Raw genomic sequence first — 13974 nt, forward strand, 5'->3', positions numbered from 1 at the left:
GGAATCCATCATCGTCAGACCTTTAGATGTACACAGATGGCCTCCATCATCGTCAGACCATTAGATGCACACAGATAGCCTCTTGTTGTCACCATGATAAGATTTTTTTGTCCTATCGTTTTTCTTCTAAAGGTCTCTGTTTTTTCAGATGTACCAGTGGAATGCACAATAAATCTCCAATAATCCCTTGATTAAGAGTGAGTATATATTCCTAGGTCTAATACCATCTTGTACTTTTAAAACCAACCAATGGTTGTAACACGAAACACATGTTGTGTTATTATTATTTTATTATTTACCTGACATGTCCTGTGCCAATTTATCTGACATGATCCATTTGTACTTCTAAAATCAACTTATGGTTGTAACATTCTAACACTTCCTTGTAGGTGACTCCGGAATGAAATGATCTCCATTCGGCTTAGTTGCTGCTTTTGTAGAGATTGAAGATGTTCTAACACTCATGAAGATGTATTGTTTCCATCAATATATTGATTTTCCTGTACTGTTTCTTATCTTATTCATCTCAAAATGCACTTCTGAAAAATCAGCAAATTCAGAAAAGTTTAATTTGAATTCCTTGCTTCTGATGCAAATGCATCTGTATTTGTCTTACAATCTCAAGCCATAAGTAACATGTATTGCTGACCTTGCTGCATGACTCTATTTAATTTTAGAAAAGGCAAGCCAAGTTGTTTAATGTTTAGTATCTTGAGTCAAATGAATTAAAAAGGCAAGCCAAGTTGTCTAACGTTTAGTATCTTGAGGCATTTATATTCAGATAGACTTACTTTCAATTTAATCACTAATAGTTCAGTAAAAAAAGTTTTAGAAATAATGTATTGATTTTTCACCATGACTTCTTCCTGATTTTTCAAAAAATCTGAACTGCTAAATAAATTTTGTAGTATACTATATCTAAATGTCTATTGTCTATCATTGTTCCTGGTGCTTTTTTATTGGCACTCTTTAGTATCTTCATTTTAGAAATGTAAAGATAAATTTTGTCTTCTACTATTTGCTAGACCTGATAGATTCTTGTTTTACTGGGTACAATGCTAGTGACTTGGACTCCGATTCAGGATCCTTAGGAAACACACAAATAGAGAAATCTAAGACTTAATGACGACATCAATGGATGGGTAAGTTTCACGTCCTGTATATGTGCCCTTGTGCTCCAAAGCTGACACGTCATTTTTTCCCCTGCTTTTCTTGTGGATATATTTGGCCTCTTTTTGCTAAACAGGAATGTTAGTGTGTTCCTCTTTGTAATATTTCTTTTTGTTACCCATACTTTTATGCATTTTTCTGCTATCTGCAGAACTGCAGGGCTGAAAATTTTAGTCAGTCGAAACTTGCTTATTTATCTAGTGCCACCAAAATGTCTAATTTGTCTTTGTTTATTAATAGAACTCTTATATATCTTAAGGTAGGGTCTAGCTACTGCTGTAATTTTCTCTTCACCTTGTTCAACTTGAAACCTAGTATCATGCTAATGGTTCTCTAGAACTTACATCTCTTATATGCCTGTTTCTGTCAGCACCACTCCATGAAATGGCTAGCAACAGAGGAGGAGGTAACCGGTTATAGCATTCGTCTCAGGGGAACTAGCAGCAAAACTGTCCGTGAGTTCGATCTCGTTCACTCTGTCTCTTCGTTGCAATTTTTTAGGATCTACGACTGTTAAACTGATGGATTAATTAGCATCAGTATCCTGCTAGAAGCAATCTGAATTTAGAGTTGTTAATTGCTAGAAGCAATCTGAATTTAGAGTTGTAGACAAAGTAATATACTTTTATGAAAGCATGTGTAGTAGTACTGTATGCTTTGGTTCAGATCTCAACAGTCTAAGTATAGATATTTTGACCATACAAGACAGTGACATACACTAGTGTAAACAAAAGGAATGCTTTCAGCCTAACAAATAGGCTGAAAAAAGCTTAGAAATTGCAGTATTTGGTGTCAGTAGCTCCATATATACCATGACTAGTTGGAATCCATTACATAGTATACTTAATATACACCTTGGTTTCATAAATAATTCATGACAACATAACAATGATTGTTTGCTTTTCTTATTGTAGCCAACTCTAAAATTCCTCTGGCAGTAAAAAATTCGTGCTTCTTTGCTCATACAGTCATACCAAATGGAGATCTGACTGCTCAACATGTTGTTAGTGCTTCCTGTAGCTTCCTGCTTTTCTAGCTCTTTGTTCTCTACTGGTTCAGTACCCATTTGTAGCAGCTTGTCCTATTTTCTAGCTCTTTTGATCTTAGATTGTAGTTCTGATCCACTACTAATTTTTTTATAAAATAGTTGACCAAAACCATTGAAAGATTATGTAATCAATATGTACAGCATATATCAATATGTACAGCATACAAATGTTTTGTGTTTCTTTGATGTAGGAGTATACCATAATGCTAAAAGATTACATGTAAAAAGAAAGGTCTTTCACTTACACTGTTCTTACACCAAGTCAATATCATTTTGCTTGATGGCGCTATATGCAGGGTGTAGCCAAGTTCAGGAATGTTTGTTAGAAGTGGACATGATAAAATTATTCGTACAATCAAGAAAAGGATAGCAGATTGCACCTTCATACCCTATAGGTATGTGATATTTTTTATGGATTTAAAGTTGAGTTTGCCTACTATTCTGTGCAGACGTTCAGTCACTCGATTTAAGGTTTAGGTGGTGCTGTTCAGCACAGCTAATTCATTCATTTGAGAAAATTTGAAGCTGTATTATTTTAAACTGGAGCTATGTAGAACCTGTTATTTTGAACAGGACTAGTTGTGCACTTAATTGATATAGTTTGGAGTGTTGTTCAAAGAATGCATGATGTTGATGCAGTGAGATGATATATGCATGGATTATTGTAACTCAACATTTGCTGCACAAATAATCAAATATATCATGTAAGCTGTAGTTTGATTTCTTCTGGCTTTACACATATGTAAAGTCCCTTTTTTGACTTTTTTATTTGTTTCAACAAATGATGTTTGCTTCTGATGCGTTGTCTACAGGATATGGACAAATTCCAGCAACCTAAGGTATTCACTCATGATCCTGACACCAAGAAAAACTAGCTGCTAGGACCTGTTGAACTATTAGTTTGGTAACTAAGGTCACTTGTGATACATGGACGTGAGATATTTCCATCTGTTTATTTTATCTGAGACACCTTTATAACTAAGGTCACTCATTGAACTGTTAGTTTGGTGTTCGTGATGAATGTAATAAATATGTTGATGTATGACACGTGAACATGTTGATTTGGTCATGAATAGAATATATTATTGGGCCTACATATGTTAATGTGGATTATTTGTGCGGTTTGTGTGGGGTATGTGATGGTATAGATCGAGCCATATTAACGAGCCATCCCATGTGAGAGGTCTAAGAACATATGACTTAAAAGCAGATGTCATGACGTTTGTGAGTTTCAAAATCAATGTCATAATAATATGACATGAACACTTAAACGTCACAAATTGCCATTAAAGACGCTCATCTTTTGACATTTAATTTTTTGTCAACTTGGTGTCATAAATGGTGATTTGTGACTAAGTTTGCATGTGTTATGACATATATCAAACGTCAAAAGATGGCACATTTCATCTTCTTTTCCGGATTTCACGCTAGCCAAAAATAAAAAACGTGAATGACTCAATTGTTGGAGAGTCAAAACATATAGAAAACGACTCTTCAAGAGATGATTTAAAGAGTGAGTAGATGCTTTATCCGTTACACCTCAAAATTATGTGTGCCGGCCTCCGCCACTGTCTATCTAGCAGGGATGAAAACGGATCGGATACGGACGGATATCACCGATATTACATTTGTTTTCATATTTCTGTCCGGATTCGGATTCGAATACGGATAGTGTCAACTATGTCGGATAGGATACGATTGGATATCGACATCATAAATATGCGATTTGAGTATTCGGATACGGATACGGTATCGGATGTTGGATATCCGGACTTGGATACGGACAGATCTCCTCTAAACGGATTCGGTTTCAAATACGGTCGGAAAATATCCATACCGTTTTCATCCCTACTATCTAGCATTCAGAATGAACTGGGTATTTACCCAGTTTGCAGGTCGATTACAGTGCAATCGCTCTGGTTGGGGAGGGGTAACGACGTTGTACATGCTGGTATCTGATTATAGTGCAATCGATCACGAACCGAACCAACCAAACAATAAACAACGGCATTCAATAAAGAAGGTGTGAATGGATGACGCGCAGAATCGTTCGAACCAAACAGCTTTCTCCTTAGTGTGATCCTACATTCCTACGTCTGGTGGCCCAACCCGATTCATGCCTCGTGTTGTTCCACCTCCGTCAGTGTCCGCACGTAAATGGGCCGATTGAAGCTGACTGGCCGGACGACGTAGTATGATATGCAATGTCATATATAGGGCTGGCCTATATATGTCTCTGGTCTAGCTCAACAACTGTTGGATTTATTATGGGCTAGGCCCATTTATATATTTAATAAATCAATAACTCTATGGCTTGTAATTGTGGGTATTATTATTTGTACCGGATTGGAAGTTAAAAGGACGTTGACTCAACTTAAATGATTGGAATTAATCCGTCTAATTTGGGAAGTTGAGAAATGGACAAAGGTGTGCCACACGCGTGCGCGCGCCGCCGCCGGCCAGGCCGGGCTCGGGGCGTGGCATGTTAATTTTTAGCACCCACTAACCCGACCTGACTCTTGATCTCTCGGGGTCTCTCTGTCTTCGCGGCGCATGCCTCTGTAACCTCTTCGTTTTTCCCTGCGAGTCTTCCAACTCCAGTTAAATAGAGAACACACGTATTCCGGAAAATGATTCAGTTGCTTGATGGCTTTCCTCATCTCGTAACTCTGCGCGCACGGAGGAGCGAGAGGGCAGGTGCCTCCGAAGCCCTTGTCGTTCGGGACCTTGCACGGGGGATCGGCAATTAGGTTTTTGGGGAGCGTCTACGCGACTGCCCGAAGAGCCGCCGTCACCATACGTCGTCTTCTTCCCGTTCGCTGACGGAAGGAACATCTTCTTCTCCTACGGCATGTCAAGGGAAGCTGGAACTTCGGAATTGCGGATGGGAGGGTATGATCGTTTCATCTTTTCTCTGTTTTACGTTCTACATATTTCAGTAGTTCATCAGTTTGTTTCATATGTTCAGTCATGTCATTTCATAAGATATCTTATGTCTGTTCCTGCTAGATATATGCTCTACATATGTGTTTCCTGTTTACAGTCCTGTGTTTTCGTATGTAGCTTTATGCTTGTTGCAGATATGAAATATATATCATTCCATGAGTTTCTCTTTGTTATGATTCATGATCTTCATAAGTTTCACATGATATATGATCCAGCATGTAGTTTTACCATGGATATAATCGATATCATGATTTCAATGATTAATAATTCTTTATATGCCATCATCATGCTGTTAATTTATGGAATTAAAATGACATGGAAATTGCTATTATCCTAACAACAACAACAATGTCACACGCTTCTCAACCCATTAGGAGCGTAGGACTATCAGCGCTGACCTGTTGCAACACATAAGTTGGCCTGTCTGGCCGGCCAACAGGCCCCTGCGTTGCTGCTTCAAATCGTGACTCCTCATCTCCTTCTCCTCGAGATTCGAGAAGTTCAGAAGGCCGGTGACCCCTGTTGCTAATTAGGATCAGCCGATCGCTGGACAAGTTAGGGTTCTTCTTTCTTCTGTTCGTAAATTGGATTGTATTGATGTAGCGGGAAAAAAAAAGTACTAGAGCATTAGGCCAGCCCTATTGCTTCATGTTGGCTTGTAGCTCCAGCTTCCACGTCGACGCGCAGCATCCAAATCACTGGTATCGATGGCTTCACAGAGGTTCAGAAGTGCATGCAGAAGCAACTAGTGCCCTGGCTGACAAAAGGCTAAAGAACATGTTAGAACATGCGTTGTGGTGGGAATTGTTGGTGCCTCATCGCACGGAATGGTAAAAAGGTCTTACAAATGGTTCTGACAAAAGGCATCTGCCTACGCTGCCCACGTTGGTGGTGGATGTAAGCCCCTGCGTCTTCGCTTAATACGTGGCCCTTAGAATTTATCTGGGGCATACGACTGTGTTACCCACGTTGGGCGTGCTCTTATATTACCATGCGCATGTCGCCGGCTGGTCCTGCCCGCCTTGAGGTAAGGGCACCGTTAACGAAGGCTAACACTTTTATTAGTTCTAGTACAAATAAAGTGGTCCATATATATTAGGAAATATTGAGACTACTATTCAAACAATGTAAACTATCACTGTTTGTGGTTTACACAAAAACTTTTTTCTCTTTCATCATGCCTCATCTTTATTTACTCTCCCTCTTCTTTTTTAGCATGGATCACCTTCTCTCTCTCTCTCCAAACATAGCTTCTGCAAATCAATATGATAAGTATAAAGCACATACTTTTTTTTATCTGGTTCTACATAGCCCTTGGAGCTACAAGCAAAAGAACAACGTTCGGGAAGACCTAAGTAAGCATGTGGCTCTAGGCTACTTGGTCGCCGTCGTGGTGTACTGCAACCACCCAACCACATATCTAATGGTAAAAAGGACAGTACATGCATCAAGTATCTAAAGTTATGATACTATCACTATCCCAAAATGGATACAACTATGGATTACGCGTCAGTTATTGACTAAGTTTTTAGTAAATAATCTTCACATTTATGACTCTAAATTAATTTACTATGAAAATACATTTTATAATTACTTATTTATTTGATATTATAAATATTTATATTTTTTATCTATAATTGATCAAACTTGATATGATATACTAAAATATGGCACTATTTCAAAATCATATTCTTTTGAGTAGAGAGAGAGTATCATTCTTTCGAATCTCAACAAAGTATCTGATGACGGGAATACGGAATGATAGTCGTACTATATTAAACAAAGAATTTTCTTAGCTAAACAAAAGAAATAAAACGCACATCTAATTCACCTTGCATGCAGCTAGCTTTGCACGTGGATTTTGTGTAGCACGGTGTGGAAACCAAAAGGATCGTGACTCGCTCAAAATTGCTCACCTGTGTTTTCTCCCGTATAACCAAAACCATGGCAAACCAAAAATTTTAGTCATCACTTGATTCATAGTGAAAGAATTAGCACACCAACGCTTATGGGCAAAGTTTTAGTTTCTGAAAACTTCTTAAATTGCATGAGAGAAGAAGTGCTTTGTACCATTATTACGGCACTCAACTAATTACATATCCATATTTTTTGCTCTAACTTTGACAAACCTTAATTTTGTCAAGCCTAAGTTTTAACTTACCATGATTTTGGTTAGGCAAGAGTCGGAAGCCAGAACTAACATATGTAATGTAACGCTTTGCCGTGCCCTTGCTGTAGGCAACCAGCCCCCCTTGTTAAAAATTCACAAGCGAGTAGTCCAAGTAGTCTTGTAAGTTATTTGAAAGCAGAGTAAGCATAAAAATTTGGAGAAGATCATATGTAAAAATCTCTTGCAAGTTGCAATGGCCCTAGTGTATGCAAGGCAATGCTCCTTGGACAAATGCACAGTATGGTATGTTTGATGTTTTTCAGGATTCAGTTCTAGCCAGTAGATTTACGTTGTTTTTTCAACAGACAATAAATGTATATTTGAAGCTGAAGGCAACACAGCAAGATCTCTGATGCAAGGATTCGAGCTTGTGTTGTTTCTTCAGCAGGAACTCCATGTCTTTGTGCATACTAAAATTTACATGTCTTGGCCAAGAGTATGGAAGCATCAACACATTGTATCCTAGTTTTAATATAATCTACCACTTCACTTTTGTCACCGTTGAAAATGTTTTGTTCAGCCAAACTTGAGGAGATAAAATAATAAAGGGAGGTCATTGAAAAGAATTACCAAACTGAGTTTTCATGTCTCATTGTTTAAGGCAAAGACTATAGAATAGGTAATTCTAAGATGATTCATGACACACACAACTAATTAATTAGCGTGTCCTTGTAATTTTCTCCAGCCACACCAAGGACAATAGACATATTCTTATCATCAGCAAGCTCAATTAAAAATGCTTGTAGAATATGGAAGATCAGGTGCCAAGGTCTCAAAATAATAGTTTTACCATTCTATATAGCACAGGGAAGTATTCTCTCATAGTTGATAGCAGTACAAACCATAAATTGAGCAAGATGGCGAGTGAAACTATACTCCCACTGACCTTCAGAAGAAGAAGAACAGAGTCTAGTATTTACCCTGTTTCCTGGTCTCGCACAAGGGACGGCCCAACCCCTTTGTCTGATCCTGGGCCGCCAGCCCAACCCCTTGGTCTGATCCTGCGGCTGGCGGCCCAACGCATGCCCAGCCCGATCGATGTCCCTTGTTGTTCCGCCATTGCATCTCAGGCCCAGGCCCGCACTGCACGTAAATGTCGAACCGGACCGGCTTGTGAGCCCAACGACAGGCAGGCAGATATACCGTGGCCCATGTGAGCCTTGTCCACCCCATCTCTAATCTCCTTCCGTGAGCACGTCGACGTCGATGCATGGCTGCTCTAAGATTCGTCCACCATGCTGCTGATCTGATGCACGTGCACTGCACGCACAGGCAGTCAACCACTGCCGCCATGCCACGCCGGCCTGGCCCTGCCCGCCTCGAGGTAAAGTAGTGTGGTTCTGAGCTACTTGCAGTTTGTTCATTTCGGCTGAAACGATAGTTCATTTCGGCTAAAACGATCGTGGATTATTATTGTTGACTAATTTGATGTAAAAAAAAAATACTATTCTGACTTATAATCCACGACCATTTATGATCGAAAGCGAATAGGTTGTTGGTCTGTTGGTCGTCCGTCGTCAGAGTGTGCTACAACCACCCAACCACATATCTATATCTAACTAATGGTAAAAAGTCAAGTGTCTAAAGTTAATATGGCACCATTCTTTCAAATCTCAACAAAGTATCTAATGGAAATACGGAAAGATAGTCGTACTTATTAAACAAATAAATTTCTTGGCTAAACAAAAGAAAATCCTTCACCTTGCACGCAGCTAGATCCGGTTCTCTTTAAATGTAAATGGAGGATAGCCCTCACGTGGAAAAAAGGCTAGCTTCAATTCTGACGGCCTCTTTGCCGACTGCCACCTCAGTGGCACTCGGCAAAGATTTTTTTTTAAAAAAAATTCTTTGCCGAGTGCCATACTCTTGCACTCGGCAAAGAAATTTTTTCTTTTTAAAAAAAATCTTTGCCGAGTTTCATGGCTCTGGCACTCGGCAAAACTGGGAAATTGGGTCTCTGCTTCCCAGCTTTGCCGAGTGCCATGGTCACGGCTTGCCGAGTGTGGCACTCGACAAAGAGGGAAAAATGTTTTTTTTGGGTTTTTTTGCTTTCCATCAGCACAAACAAAGAAATCACATATATATCAACACACAGCACAAGATATATCACATACACATCCATATTCCATCATATACACATTCATAACCCATCACATACACATCCACCATCCATAATACATCACATATAAATCCATTGTCCATAATCCATCACATACATTCACATCATCCATGACAATATCCATCACAATATATATATGTCTCTAGTAGTAGTCCAACATAAGGCTAAGTCTAACACAAGTCCATGTAACATGAAAAGAAACAAATAAACGGTACCCACTGTCAGCCTCCCCACCCAGAGTGTGAACTGCCACCTTGAGGAGGGCCATTTGTCCACCCGGCCTGTGGAGAAGGGCCACCTTGAGGAGTCGGGTTCGAACCTGCCGACTGTGGCTGCACAAAGGAGAAGCGAATTCATGAGTATCTACAGGAGGGTCGCACAAGCTAAAGGAATAAACAACCATATATACTCACCGGAGTCCCTATAGGAGGAGGAGGAGCCACAACTGGAGCGAGCAGCGACTAGGGCACGACCACACCTGGCAAGGCCTGAAGGCTCGCCATAAAGCTGAACAAGTCCTGCAGCTTCTGCGTCTCGGCCGCCCTCTAGGCTTGTACAGCCTCCATCTCCAGCCGATGGGCCTCCGCCTAGGCCGCCTGCTGGGCCGCCAACCTCCGCAAGTTGGCCTGCAATATTCCACCCACAATGTTTAAACAATGCAAAGGCAAGGTAGATGTGTAAAAGCAATGAACAACGAATAAAACAGTACTAAGCTGGAGTTCCATCATCTGCTGCTCTGAGCTCTGCTGCCGAGAGCGTATGGGGAGGGAGGAGCTTGTGCTCCTTGCTCGAATCTTGACGAGGTTGGGAACAGAGGCGGAGTCGACTGTGCTGTCCGCCATCCAGTACTGGCCGTGCTGCTTCCCTCCTCCCATCCTCATTAGGAGGTCTATGTCCAGGGGCTGGGTGACCGGATCAAAGTCCTCCCCATGGTGCTCGTGGGCCGCCGAGGTGTACTCGCTAAGCTTGTTGTGGACGCTCGCGTTGGTGTACGTCTCGGGCCCGTCCGCCAGGTTGTAGGTGACTTCCGGGGCTATCGCCTTGCCCTTGTGTGCCAGGGCGTACGTCATGAACTCGTTGCATTCCTGGCCTTGGTGCTCCTAGGACTGCGAGGAAAACACAAATATGATTACAAGTAATGAGAATTGAGTGTTAGAATAAATAAATAAAGATGAAAACACAAAGAATATTACCCCATGTCTGGGTGTACGCGCTGAGGCTCCGGTTGCCTTGGTGGTGTGGCGCCCCACCCATCTACAGGCGGCAGTCTCGACAGATGTTGTGCTTCTCCACCCACTCCTCCGAGAGCCACCTGTCCACAATGGCCTCCCAGCAGAGGCGGTGCCTGGTGCACCAATCAAGACATTGCTACATGTCATCAAGTTATTGATATGTCAGAAGATGAAATGAAGCCTACCTATTCTTCATGGAAGGAGTCAGTATTAATGTTTCATACTTACCGAGAGGTACTGCTCCTTGGTGAGCGTCCTGGTCCTGGCATCGGCCTTCCTCACCACCTGACCAAGGACATTGGCGCTGTAGTTGATGATGCACTGGAGTCGCATCTCGTGGTACAGGTCTGAGAGTCAGGACCTACAGACCTTGTCCTACACTCGCACCGCCCGGTCCTCAAACCCTTTGTCGCACCTAAAGAAGTCCTGCATACAGACATCATGTATCATTTCATTATTTCAAGAACGACCAATGAATACGTAGTATTGACCAATTTAGTGCGATGAAGACTCACCCAGAACTCGGCCTTGATCCGCGCCGCAACGGTGCTGAACTCGCTGTCCTTGGCGGCGTAAAAGTGGTCCCACGTCTAGGGCGGTGAAGTCACCGAGGCGTAGGTGACCATGCCAGGGTAGTGCTACCGAATCAGAAGGCCCAGGGTGCCATTGATGTGCCGGCCCATTCCGGACACAACTTCCCAGTTGCTGCAAGAGTCATTAAGAAGAATTGTTAGTCTCTAGTTCGATTTTCAACATGTCATATGAAATAGTAGTGAAATAATACTTACTTGTCACCGTTGGGTCGAATCACCGAGGGCCGGTGAAGTGGGATCGGCCGCGCCGAGAGCTACGAGGGCCTACGCAAGTAGACTCCCGACGAGGTAGAGCCAGAGGCAGTGCAAGTGGACCCCCTTGATGTCGCTATCGCTGCCTCCCCGTGGTCCGACGAGTCAGAGGAAGTGCCACCCCCTCCTATGTGTAGGCCCACCGCCTGGTTGTCCTCGTCCACCGATGGGGTGGCAGCCGGCTGCACCCTCGTCATCGGACGGCCGCGGGGGCGGCCGCTCCTCGTCCTCCTCATCGGTGGCTCAGGCAAGGGGTCCTCCTCAGCGTGGGGTGGTGAGCGCTCCCTCATGTAGAGGGAGTTGACCCCTCGACGGGCCTACCTTCTGCCCGGCATTTTGTCGAGTGCCTGCAATTTCAAAGAGTAAACCAATTAGCACAGTTAAATTACAAGTACTTATAAAGAGATGCAAAATGAACAAAACATAATTGCAATAATAATAATAATATAGTATTACATGAATTAGAAATATTCTTCACGATCGGCAGCGGCTGGATCATAGGTGTCGTCACCACTATCAATATTGTCGAGTAAATCGGGCTCATCTCCATCGTTGTCATCATTGTCATCGCCTAACTGTAATCGCTCAAGCATTTGTAAGTCCTTAGCATTTTGCACCTCTTCTCCATCGTCTTTATCTCCATCGTCCTGATCAATGTCATTGTCTACTTCCATGCCCAATCAGTGAAAACATGTCTATGTCAAACCTCCCTTCTAGCCTCTCTGGTTGATAGAACTCCCGTGTGTTTGGGTCAAAGTTGTAATCCTCATCGTTTGGGACAGGCAGTTTACCGTGTGGTGATACCAACTGCACAAGGTACCAACCAATAAGATTAGGGTCTTTTTGGCACGCCCATGGGAGATAATAAACTTGCGTAGCCTGTTGAGCCACAATATAGACATCCTCTCCTTGATAGATAGAATCCTATTGAATTTCGACTTGTCCAATCTCAGGGGCTGTTCTCATGACATTAGGATCGAACCAATGGCATTTGAATATGACTTGATTAGGAGCTTTGTGACACTCAAAATTGAGCTCGTATATTTCTTCTACTATGCTATAGTAGTCATGCTCATCGGTGCCGGGCGTACGAACTCTGGTATTCGTGGTTTTCTGATTGGGCCGACTCCACTCGTAGTTTCTTGTGTGAAAGCGATAGCCATTCACATCATAAACGGTGAATGACTTGACCTTGTAGGCGAAGCCTTTGGCAAGCCCTTTCAACTCAGCATCCATTTCTGCATCCTTGCAGGCCTGCAAGGTGAGGCCGGATAGATCATTACATTACTCGCTCGTAGGAGCAAAGTGGGATGTCAAAGATTAAACGAGGTAAATTCGACGGTACCTTCGTATCGAACCAGGATATGAAATCGGGCACACCATCTTTGAGAATACTATCTTCTTCTTGAGGGGAAGGAGCCCTATTCCCTCTCTAGTATTTATTCAGAAATTCCCTGAAAAAACAAGAGATAAGGGGGTTCGATAGATGGAGGATAGTGACAAGGGCGTATGTAACAAGCTCATTGAGAACTTACTGCACATAAGGCTTCACTTCGTCAAGGTTCAACAACACATACATCATGATAGTGCGCCACTCATCATGCCACAAGGTCTTGGTGCCCGATGCGCTTGCCTTTCCGAGTTGCCCTTTGAAAAGGCTGAGGTTCGATGAACTCTCGTCCGCGTTGTAACGAGGGGGACGATTGTGCACGCTGGGAAGGCCATCCTTATAGTATGCTGTTGTGTAGTTTGACACCTCCTCCAGAATGAATGCCTCTGCCACAGAAGCCTCAATTTTTGCTTTATTTCTACACTTTTCCGAAGAATCTTTAGACATCTCTCAATTGTATAGCACCAATGGGCCTACACGGCCCCCCCATTCGTGCCTCGTACGGTAGGTGCAAAATCAGATGCTGCATTGCCAGGAAGAAGCCGGGTGGGAGGATCTTCTCTAACTTGTAGAGCAACATAGGTGCCACTTTCTCCAAGTCATCAATCATGTCCCGAGATAACTCCTTGGTACAAAGCTAGTGGAACAAATAGCTCAACTCTGCCAGCACGCGCCACACATGCTCAGGGACGTATCCCCAGGTCATTGCAGGAAGGAGCCTCTCAATCCATATGTGGTAGTCATGACTCTTCATCCCTAAGACTCGCATAGTGGACAAGTTCACTCCCCTCCTCAAATTCGCCGCATGCCCATCAGGGAACATTAACGTCTGGATCCACTGCAGTACTTCCTTCCTTTGGTCCTTTTTCAAGACAAAATCGACTGGAGTCCTTCTCCATTTCTTGCCGGGCACGGGAGGCTTCATCACTTGCTTTGGCCTATCGCACATCGTTGCCAGGTCCGGTCTAGCCTTAACGTTGTCCTTTGACTTATCAGGAATGTCCATGAGTGTTGCAAAAAGCGCCTCAGTGATATTCTTTTCTGTGTGCATTAC

The 13974-nt window shown here is 42.6% G+C and overlaps 1 long non-coding RNA gene across 1 annotated transcript; it reads left to right on the forward strand.

The window, feature by feature from the left end:
* Nucleotides 1-154: 154 nt before the first annotated feature.
* LOC136481487 (uncharacterized) lies at nt 155-2784 on the forward strand. The gene is made up of 5 exons (XR_010764726.1): nt 155-197; nt 390-471; nt 1063-1142; nt 1541-1625; nt 2515-2784. It is a non-coding gene; the product is annotated as an uncharacterized lncRNA (long non-coding RNA).
* Nucleotides 2785-13974: the final 11190 nt, after the last annotated feature.

This window comes from Miscanthus floridulus, chromosome 9 (assembly GCF_019320115.1).
Source record: "Miscanthus floridulus cultivar M001 chromosome 9, ASM1932011v1, whole genome shotgun sequence".
Lineage (NCBI taxonomy): Eukaryota > Viridiplantae > Streptophyta > Magnoliopsida > Poales > Poaceae > Miscanthus > Miscanthus floridulus.